This window comes from Ranitomeya variabilis, chromosome 2 (genome assembly GCF_051348905.1).
Source record: "Ranitomeya variabilis isolate aRanVar5 chromosome 2, aRanVar5.hap1, whole genome shotgun sequence".
Classification (NCBI taxonomy): Eukaryota; Metazoa; Chordata; class Amphibia; order Anura; family Dendrobatidae; genus Ranitomeya; species Ranitomeya variabilis.
Window position 1 is genome coordinate 963,113,561 of NC_135233.1, and position 11,201 is coordinate 963,124,761.

The 11,201-nt window shown below is 45.8% G+C and overlaps 1 protein-coding gene across 4 annotated transcripts in view; it reads right to left on the bottom strand.

The window, feature by feature from the left end:
* LOC143808301 (phospholipid scramblase 2-like) overlaps positions 1–9,358 on the bottom strand; it is a 92,758-nt gene extending 83,400 nt beyond the window's left edge. Inside the window, exon 1 of one of the 4 annotated variants that reach the window (XM_077290815.1) lies at positions 9,097–9,358. The gene's annotated coding sequence lies outside the window, so the exon portion shown is untranslated. Of the gene's footprint in view, positions 1–8,752; positions 8,937–8,964; positions 8,986–9,063 lie in introns of those variants that run through there. The other 3 variants (XM_077290816.1, XM_077290817.1, XM_077290818.1) reach the window with 3 other exon arrangements.
* Positions 9,359–11,201: the final 1,843 nt, after the last annotated feature.

Consider the following 11,201-nt stretch of genomic DNA (forward strand, 5'->3'; position numbering starts at 1 on the left):
ACAGCTGTGGGTTAATATTCCTAGCATGGGAACAGCCATGGGTATTTTAACCCCTTCCCAGGCCACAAATATTGGCCCACAGCTGTCTGCCTAGCCTTTCTGGGCTAAAAATATAGGGGGACCCCATGTCATTTTTTGGGGGGTTCCCCATATTTTTTATCCTTTTAATAGGATTAATAATGGATGGGCGTCTTATTGACGCCTCTCCATTATTAACCGGGCTCATTTTGGTGTGTTATTCCCAAAATGGAGGATGGAAGAAGAAAAGGGTTGGACAAGAAAATGACATCATTTCTTTTTTTTTTTCCCTCTGCAGTTCATGCTTTATTTGTGTCAAACACACAGACAATCTGTAGAGAAAACCGCATTAAAAACCGCATTAAAAAAAAGCACCAAAAAGGCACAAAAACGCACCAAAAACCGCACCTGCGTTTTCTGCCAAGAGCTGCGGTTTTTAGTGCAGAAAAATCCGCAGGAAAATCTGCAACGTCTGCACATAGCCTTATGGTGTATTAAAAAACAAAATACAAAAATTAAAAGATCACTATTGAATGGAGAATTTCTGCTATATGGCTAAAGCCACGTTCACACATCAGTATTGTCAGTATTGTACATCAGTATTTACAGTACAGACCAAAAGTTTGGACATACCTTCTCATTTAAAGATTTTTCTGTATTTTCATGACTATGAAAATTGTACATTCACACTGAAGGCATCAAAACTATGAATTAACACATGTGGAATTATATACTTAACAAAAAAGTGTGAAACATCTGAAAATATGTTTTATATTCTAGATCAGTGATGGGCAACCTTTTGAGCTTGGTGTGTCAAAATTTGCCAAAAAACCGAGCATAACTTGGGTGGTGTGTCACCTTGATAAAAAAATATAATTTTGCGACATGTATAGTTTAAATAACAAATATGTATAATTAGAATTAACTTACCTGCTTAGTGACTTCTTTGTTCATCTGTCAGTTGGTTTCTTTTGTTGGTCTTGCTATTATTTAACTTGTGTGGGGTGCCGTGAACTAAGATAAGTGAGGGGGAGGGGGAATTCTTCCAGTGATGGCGAACCTGTGGCACTCCAGCTGTTGCAAAACTACAATTCCCATCATGTCTTCACAGCCAAAGCCTTTGCTTTGAATGGCCAGCCATGATGGGAATTGTAGTTTTGATGGAATTGTAGTTTTGCAACAGCTGGACTGCCACAGGTTCGCCATCACTGATGCCTCCCTCTCACTTATCTCAGTAATGGCCAGTAAGGGCCTCCAGACAGCTATCACAGGGCCTCCAGACAGCTATCACAGGGCCTCCAGACAGCTATCACAGGGCCTCCAGACAGCTATCACAGGGCCTCCAGACAGCTATCACAGGGCCTCCAGACAGCTATCACAGGGCCTCCAGACAGCTATCACAGGGCCTCCAGACAGCTATCTCCTCAGGCCTCAGAAGTGCAGCCTGGGACTTCTGGTCGGCGCAGCAGGGAGCAGCGCAATGTCGCCCAAACAACACAGATCCGACGCAGAGGCCTGGGACTTCCGGGAGCTGCGCCTGGCCTACCGGAAGTCCCAGGCCTAGATGCTCTGCACCGGAGCTCTGTTGTTTGGACCCACAGACCTCCTGCATGGCATCCGATCCGATAAAAAATCGGATCGGATGCCATTGTTGAGCATTCCGATACCGCAAGTATCGGGTATCGGCCGATATTTGCTGTATCGGAATTCCGATACCGAGATCCGATACTTTTGTGGTATCGGGTATCGGTATCGAAACAACATTAAGGTGTAAAATAAAGAATTAAAATTAAAAATATTGCTATACTCACCTCTCCGACGCAGCCTGTACCTCACCGAGGGAACCGGCAGCGTTGTTTGCTTAAAAATCGCGCTTTTCCTTCCTTACGTGAAGTCCCGGCTTGTGATTGGTCGCGTGCCGCCCATGTGGCCGCGACGCGACCAATCACAGCAAGCCGTGACGTAATTTTAGGTCCTTCAGGATTTTAAAATTACGTTCTGGCTTGTGATTGGTCGCGTCGCGGTCACATGGGCGACGCGACCAATCACAAGCCGTGACGTCACGGGAGGCAGGACAAGCGCGCATTTTAAAATGCACGCGTGTCCAGCCTCCCGTGACGTCACGGCTTGTGATTGGTCGCGTCGCCCATGTGACCGCGACGCGACCAATCACAAGCCAGAACGTAATTTTAAAGGTAGTCACCAGGAATGGTCTTTTAACAATCTTGAACGAGTTCCCAGAGATGCTTAGCACTGCCAAATAACACTTCTATTGTATTGGCAGCCAATTATCAGGTGGCAAAACCAAGATTCTTTCTTTCCACATGAGTGCGACTGGGGAAATATGTGTTTTACTTGTGTCACCAATAACAAGGAATGTGGCCAAAAAACACAAATCAAAAATCTGTGGTGGAACACATGAAGTTTGGCTCACGTTCCTCAATACCTTCGATATTTGGCACCTGTGACAGAACTCTAACTTATTGAGGTGATGGTCCATAGCCATTTGTCCACCGCAGCTCGAATAATCAGATCAAAGCCATGATAGCTTATTTTGTCTGATGAAATACTGTTATAATCAGATAGAAAGAAACGCAACTACTTCATGCGAAGAACAGAACCCTGCTCACGTCACACTATAGAGACGTTCTTCTCTGGAATCCTATGATGCCAAACGGCGGTATGTCTGCCACCCTACAGGCTCGAGAGCATGCTACCATGTGCAGGAGGCCTTATTGTGAAGAACAGAGGGCCCAAACCTGTGGCTTTTCAGCTATTGCAGAACTTTCATTCTTAGTTTGTCCTAACAGCCGCACATTTCCTGTTCAAAAACTGGAAACAGATGATGGCAATGAACGGTAGATCATTTTTTTTTCCAAATAGCAGGGGTCATAAACTAAAAGGTTCAGAAGGGCGTGTGATGTAAATGAATCCCACACATTAATAAAATGTTATATAATATCGCTTTCTGAAGCAAAATAAAAAGGCAAAGTGGTAATGTGGTATACAATAGTATGCTAAGAATTCACTGCACTAGTTGTAGCTGTACTTCTGCGTCATTATACTGTAGGAAAAGAAATATGAATATAGCGGCACCTAAGAGGCCGCATCAAAGGCAGATATGTCAGAATGTCACTCCTCTGTATGTAAGCTCAGCTTCACATGTCCAAGTGTGGAGCACGATGTCCTCGTCCAAACATAACAACCCCATCGTCATACATGAGGCTGATGAGTTTGGGTCAGGAGAACATTGCCGGTCTGGGATTTAGATTCCTTATTTGGACCTTGCATGTTGGACATGTGAAAGCGGTCTAAGGCTGGGTCCATGTAGCGTTTACCATTACATTCAGTGCCTCCATCGGGCTTATATCTGCACCCCGGATGCAGAAAGAGTATATCTGTACCCCATCGAATACGTGTTTCTGCCTTCCTCCAAAAAGCATATGTGGGCACAAATGATGCACGATAGTGCTCAGTGACTGCTGGATCCACTGATTGTAATGGAAAACGCTATGTGAACCGAGCCTCAGAGCGACACAAATCCAGCGTGCGAAAACAGCTTTGCTCATTATTTGTGTAGGAAGAGGAAGCATGGCACCCACCTAAACCCACATTGAGAAGGAGAAATGAAACCGTGCTATGCTTTGTATTTTTAGGTGTGTGATGGCAATGATTGGGCAGCACAGTGCTCAGTGGTTAGCACTGTCACTTTGCAGCATTGGAGTCTTGGGTTGAAATCCCTTCAAGGACAACATCTGCAATTTGCAGACGTTCACATGTTTGCATGGGTTTCCTCCAGGTACTAAAATTTCCTTCCACACCGCAAAGATGTACTGATAGGAAATTCAGATTGTGAGCCCCAATGGGGACAGCAATGATAATATCTGTGAAGCTCTGTGGAATATGATGGCGCTATATACACTTAGGTCCAGAAATATTTGGAAATCGGCAAAAGTTTTGGCATTTTAGGGTACATGCCCATGATCAGGAATAGCAGCGTTTAGGATGGAGCTCACCTGCACTGCGTCCAAAACATGTGTATGGAGCGAGGCCGTGCCCACTAGTGGGGTTCAGGCCGGGAGTATGCATATTATTATTATTTATATAGCACCATTAATTCCATGGTGCTCTACGTGAGAAAGGGGTTACATACAGGGTTATAGATATCATTTACAGTACACAAATTTATGATGACAGACTGGTAGGACCCTGTCCTTGCGGACTTACATTCTCGCATACATTACCGCTGTTCCCAGGTGAGAAATCGACGAATACTCACAGCACACAGCGCTTATGCTGGGGGGATTTTGGACCGGACTTAATTAAACCTGAAAGTTTAAACTTCAATTGCATCTCAGTTGTTTCAGTTTAAATCTAAAATAGTGGCCTGCAGAGCTGAAATCACAAAGATTTGGTCATTGGATATTCCTGGACCTAACTGTAAGTAAGCATAATACATAAGGACTGCTGCGCTTTATCTAGGAAGAAAAACAAAAATACCTATGAGGTTAGAATCACGTATTCAACTTTTGGATTCTGAAACGTTTGCTGGAAGTGAGAATCCAGATTTACCAGATATGTAATCCTGCACATGGAAAGAGGTGAAGATCTGCCTCATTTGTCACGTACAAATCCTTGGAAGAAAAGTCCACAGAATCGCTGCCCCCAATTTCTGACCTTTCCAGGGGTCATGTTTACATCAGTGAACCTGGCTTCTATTAGCATTGTGTTTCTTTAGGGAATACTCCGCTGTAAGCACAACTTCCTTCTGATGAATTGGATTATTCTGATGAAAGAAATCCAGAAATTCCTTATGGAGGGGACACATATTGACCCTCATTTAAAGGAGAAGAAAAAGTGAGGGTGTAGCCCACAGTTACGGTACTAATTTCCAGGAGCAAACGATAAGTCCCCATGTGCCACCGCAGGGTAATCCTGCCCGTAATAGCCTGAAGACACATGCCAGCCCATCAGGATTGCACTAGCGATAGACACATCTTGTATCATTAGGGTGTGTTCACACCGGGTGTTTTTTTGAAGCGTTCTTAGTTTCTGCAGAGTTTTTTTGTGCAGGAAAAACTCTGTATTTTACAGTAGCGGCAAAGTAAAGGAGATTTCAAAATCTCATTCACATGCTGCATTTTTTTCCTTGAGTTTTCTGATATCTGCAGCATGTCAGTTCCTTCATCGGTTTTTCAGCCATTTAAATGAATGGAAATAAAATTCTTCAAAAATGCATGTAAAGACACATCTGAGCAATTTTTCCTGCTACCACTCTGAAAAATATGCAGCAAAAATGCTGTGTGCGAACAAGCCCATTCTGTGGAGCCCAAATCTATACTGCTGCTTAGAAAATGGTCATGATCTATAATTGGTACCACTATGGGGGTTTTGGCAGAAACATCCCAGATTTCAGTGGACACTGATAATATGTCACTCACACCAGGGTAAGAAGTCGCTCTGACAATGGAGATGGCAAGATGTCTTACAGTATCAGGTCACGACGGTCTTGCAGCCATCGCCCCAGCTCCCATACAGGCCATTTTCTCTGCTACTAAGTGCCTGAGCTCATCAGGGCCTGCTGTCGGCTGATCCCTATTGTATAAGTATGGTACTCTCCTACTCTACTGTATTCGGCTGATCCCCATTGTATAAGCATGGTACTCTCCTGTATTTGGCTGATCCCCATTGTATAAGCATGGTACTCTCCTGTATTCGGCTGATCCCCATTGTATAAGCATGGTACTCTCCTGTATTTGGCTGATCCCCATTGTATAAGCATGGTACTCTCCTGTATTCGGCTGATCCCCATTGTATAAGCATGGTACTCTCCTGTATTCGGCTGATCCCCATTGTATAAGCATGGTACTCTCCTGTATTTGGCTGATCCCCATTGTATAAGCATGGTACTCTCCTGTATTCGGCTGATCCCCATTGTATAAGCATGGTACTCTCCTGTATTTGGCTGATCCCCATTGTATAAGCATGGTACTCTCCTGTATTCGGCTGATCCCCATTGTATAAGCATGGTACTCTCCTGTATTCGGCTGATCCCCATTGTATGAGTATGGTACTCTCTTGTGTTCGGCTGATCCGCAGGGTATGAGTATGGTACTCTCCTGTATTCAGCAGATCCCAACTGTATGAGTATGGTACTCTCCTGCATTCGGTAGATCCCCATTGTATGAGTACGGTACTCGGCACTCTCCTGTATTCGATAGATCCCCATTGCATGAGTATGGTACTCTCCTGTATTCGGTAGATCCCCATTGTATGAGTATTGTAGTCCCCTGTATTCGGTAGATCACCATTGTATGAGTATGGTACTCTCCTGTATTCAGTAGATCACCATGGTATGAGTATGTTAAGGTACCGTCACACTAAACGATATCGCTAGCGATCCGTGACGTTGCAGCGTCCTGGCTAGCGATATCGTTGTGTTTGACAGGCAGCAGCGATCAGGATCCTGCTGTGATATCGCTGGTCGTTGATTAAAGTTCAGAACTTTATTTGGTCGTCAGATCGCCGTGTATCGTTGTGTTTGACAGCAAAAGCAACGATACCAGCGATGTTTTACAATGGTAACCAGGGTAAATATCGGGTTACTAAGCGCAGGGCCGCGCTTAGTAACCCGATGTTTACCCTGGTTACCAGTGTAAAATGTAAAAAAACAAACACTACATACTCACCTTCTGATGTCTGTCACACGTCCCCCGCCGTCCGCTTCCTGCACTGACTGAGCGCCGGCCGTAAGTGAAAGCACAGCACAGCGGTGACGTCACCACTCTGCTGTTAGGGTCGGCGCTCAGTCCGTGCAGGAAGCGGACGCCGGGGGACGCGAAGGTGAGTATGTAGTGTTTGTTTTTTTTACATTTTACACTGGTAACCAGGGTAAACATCAGGTTACTAAGCGCGGCCCTGCGCTTAGCAACCCGATGTTTACCCTGGTTACCCGGGGACCTCGGCACCGTTGGTCGCTGGAGAGCGGTCTGTGTGACAGCTCTCCAGCGACCAAACAGCGACGCTGCAGCGATCGGCATCGTTGTCTGTATCGCTGCAGCGTCGCTTAGTGTGACGGTACCTTTACTCACACAATTTGGGCTTCTGTACTCGGCTGATTACTTGCACACACCTTGTCATTGTTTTGCCTTTTCAATTCTTCCTTCATTGAAACTCATCAGGTGACATTTAAATTTAGCTCAAAGAAAAGGAATTACTCATAGCGAAGGGTTAAATGGCAGCATTATTACCCAATACTAAAAACATAAGCTGTGACTGGTGATGGCTCCCCCAGTTTATGATGAAGAAACTCACATGTGCTTAATTCACACCAAACCCTGAATATACAAACCCATCATCTCGCCCATGTACCATGCACACAGCACTGCCTCATGCTGTAATAGCCAGGTATATCCAGTATTATCCTGCCTGATGCTGTAATAGACAGATATACCCCATATTATACAGCCTCATACCGTAATATACAGATATACCCAATATTATACAGCCTCATACTGTAATATACAGATAGACCCCATGTAATACAGCCTCATACTGTATTATACAGATATACTCCATACTATACAGCCCCATACTGTAACATACAGATATACCTCATAGTATACAGCCTCATACTGTAATATACAGATATACCCCATATTATGCAGCCTCATGCTGTAATATACAGATATACCTCATAGTATGCAGCCTCATACTGTAATATACAGATATACCTCATAGTATACAGCCTCATACTGTAATATACAGATCCTGTACTATAGAACCATGCTGTAATACACAGATATACCCCATATTATATAGCCTCATACTGTAATATACAGATATACCCCATACTATACAGACCCATGCTGTAATATAGAGATATACCCCATACTATACAGCCACATACTGTAATATACAGATATACCCCATACTATACAGGCCCATGCTGTAATACAGATATACCCCATATACAGCCTCATACTGTAATATACAGATAGACCCCATAGTATACAGCCTCATACTGTAATTTACAGATATACCCCATACTATACAGACCCATGCTGTAATATACAGATAAACCCCATTTAATACAGCCTCATGCTGTAATATACAGATATACCCCATGTAATACAGCCTCATACTGTAATATACAGATATACCCCATATTATACAGCTACATACTGTAATATACAGATATACCCCATACTATACAGACCCATGCTGTAATATACAGATAAACCCCATTTAATACAGCCTCATGCTGTAATATACAGATATACCTCATAGTATGCAGCCTCATACTGTAATATACAGATATACCTCATAGTATACAGCCTCATACTGTAATATACAGATATACGTACCCCATACTATACAGCCTCATACTGTAATATACAGATATACCCCATACTATAGACTCACTGGATTATACAGATATACCCCATGTAATACAGCCTCATACTGAAATATACAGATATACCCCATACTATACAGCCTCACACTGTAATATACAGATATACCCCATACTATACAGCCTCCTACTGTAATATACAGATATACCCCATACTATAGACTCACTGGATTATACAGATATACCCCACGTAATACAGCCTCATACTGAAATATACAGATATACCCCATACTATACAGCCTCACACTGTAATATACAGATATACCCCATACTATACAGCCTCCTACTGTAATATACAGATATACCCCATACTATACAGACCCATGCTGTAATATGCAGATATTCTCTGGTGTTTTCCAATTATGTCCGAGTCCTGGCCCCCATCACAGACCAGACCTCCTGGCTATCAGGCGGTGCCACATCCACAGGCGGAGGCTGCAGGGGCTCAGAGCTTCCACCTGACAGAACCTCTAGTGACCTCACAGGTGTGAGGAGAGCTCCGGTCACCAGCTGTGCACCGGGCAGGCACTCACCCCTCACCAGCTGTGCACCGGGCAGGCACTCACCCCTCACCAGCTGTGCACCGGGCAGGCACTCACCCCTCACCAGCTGTGCACCGGGCAGGCACTCACCCCTCACCAGCTGTGCACCGGGCAGGCACTCACCCCGTCCTCCGCAGCTGCTCCCTCGGTGTCAGTGCCGTCCTCACTGTGGGGAGCTGAGCCGGAGCAGGTAGCTATACGGTGCGGGAGGAGCCTGCCCCGGGAGGAGGCACAGTCCTAGGGAGCAGAAGTGAAGGAACTACATGGGAGGGCGACCATCTCCTCCCGTCTGGGGGATGGGATTGCAGGGGGAAAGTCCAGGAATTGGAAACTTGACACCAGCAGTTTGTTTTCTGTGGAGGGGCAGTGATTTAGTATCCTCGGGCTCCCCATGGCTTCTCTCGTCCTCCTTTATCCATAGGAGCAGCCACAGGTGGGACCTTATAGACTGCCAGCTCCTGGGACCAGCAGGTTCCCAATATGATGTTTTCTCTGCAACTTCTAAAAATTCAGTCATATTTTTTTGAAGACGCCCTGGAAAACCATAATAAATCATTAAGTCTACGTTCACATTAGTGTTCGGCGCCGCAGCGTCGCCGCATGCGTCATGCACCCCTATATTTAACATGGGGGCGCATGGACATGCGTTGTGCTGCGTTTTGCGACGCATGCGTTTTTTTGGCCGCATGCGTTGGGCGCAGAGAAAGCAGCAAGTTGCATTTTTTTTGCATCCAACTTTCGGCTAAAAAGGACGCATGCGTCGCAAAACGCAGCGTTTTAGCGTGCGTTTTGTTGCGGTTTTGTTTGCGTTGTGCGTTGCGTCGCCGACGCAGCGGCGCACAACGCAAATGTGAACGTAGCCTTAGGCTACGTTCACATTTGCGGCCAGCGCCGCAGCGTCGGGCGGCGCCGCATGCGTCATGCGCCCCTATATTTAACATGGGGGCGCATGGACATGCGGCGCACTTGCGTTTTGCGCCGCATGCGTCGCTGCGGCGCCCGCGTCGGGGCGCAGAGGACGCAGCAAGTTGCATTTTTGCTGCGTCCAAATTCAATGAAAAAAACGACGCATGCGGCGCAAAACGCAGCGTTGTGCATGCGTTTTGCTGCGTTTTTGTTTGCGTTGTGCGCTGCGGCGCCGACGCTGCGGCGCACAACGCAAATGTGAACGTAGCCTTAAGGGGTTGTCCGGTCTTCTGCTAAACATCGGTCACTCAGCGCACCGTACGCGGTCAGGGACAAGGGAATGGAGCGAGGCGAGCACTTCTGGAGGAAATACAACCCGCTGTCACCGGCAGCACCGGAGAATCCCGTCAGCGAGCGGTGCCTGACCTGTACCGTCTCAGTCTGCGATCATACAGGGTGACTACAACTTTCAACAGAAGACCAGACAACCCTTAGACTTTAAGTGGTACATGGCTATGGCCTATAATCCTGGTATGAAGCCATCAGCTGCATTCATTGAACTGGAAAATGGTGAGAATTACAGTCATAATAATCCGTACAAGCTTCTCCAACATCCAAGAAAATCCAAAAATATGGATGGGAGAATAGTGTCCTATTTATACCCCATGACTTTTGATCAGACTGAATTTCATAGAACAATATTTTAACCCATAACATGAAAGTTAGGGTAATACTATAATATAACTTTCCTTACAAAATCTTCAGTTCTGCACAAATTAGTTGATGTAAAGATGAATGCACCCCACATCAAATGCTACTACATCTAGTATTTTGCATGAACTCTATGATTTTTATAGTGAACCTGTCACCAGGTTTGGCCCTTTCAGGGCTTATCTACAGCATTCTATAATGCAGTATATAAGCCCCCGATCCGACCTGAAAGAGAAGAAAAATAACTTTTATTATACTCACCTGCGGGGCGGTCCGGTCAGAGGGGTGACGCTCTTCTGAGTCCTGTTGGCTTCATGTGGTCATCCACACAGGCTCCCCGGCATCGCGCTCCTGAGCGGGCATACTTATCTGCCCTGTTGAGGGCAGAGCAAAGTACTGCAGTGCGCAGATGCCAGGAAAGGTCAGAGAGGCCCGGCGCCCTCGCACTGCAGGAATTTGCTCTGCCCTTAGCAGGGCAGATAAGTAGGCCTGCTCAGGAGCGCTGCGCCGGGGACCCTGTGAAGCAAGCAGGAGGGCGGCATCGCAAGAAGATGGGAGACACAGGACCAAGGAGAGCGAAACCCCTCTGACCGGACCGCCCCCCAGGTGAG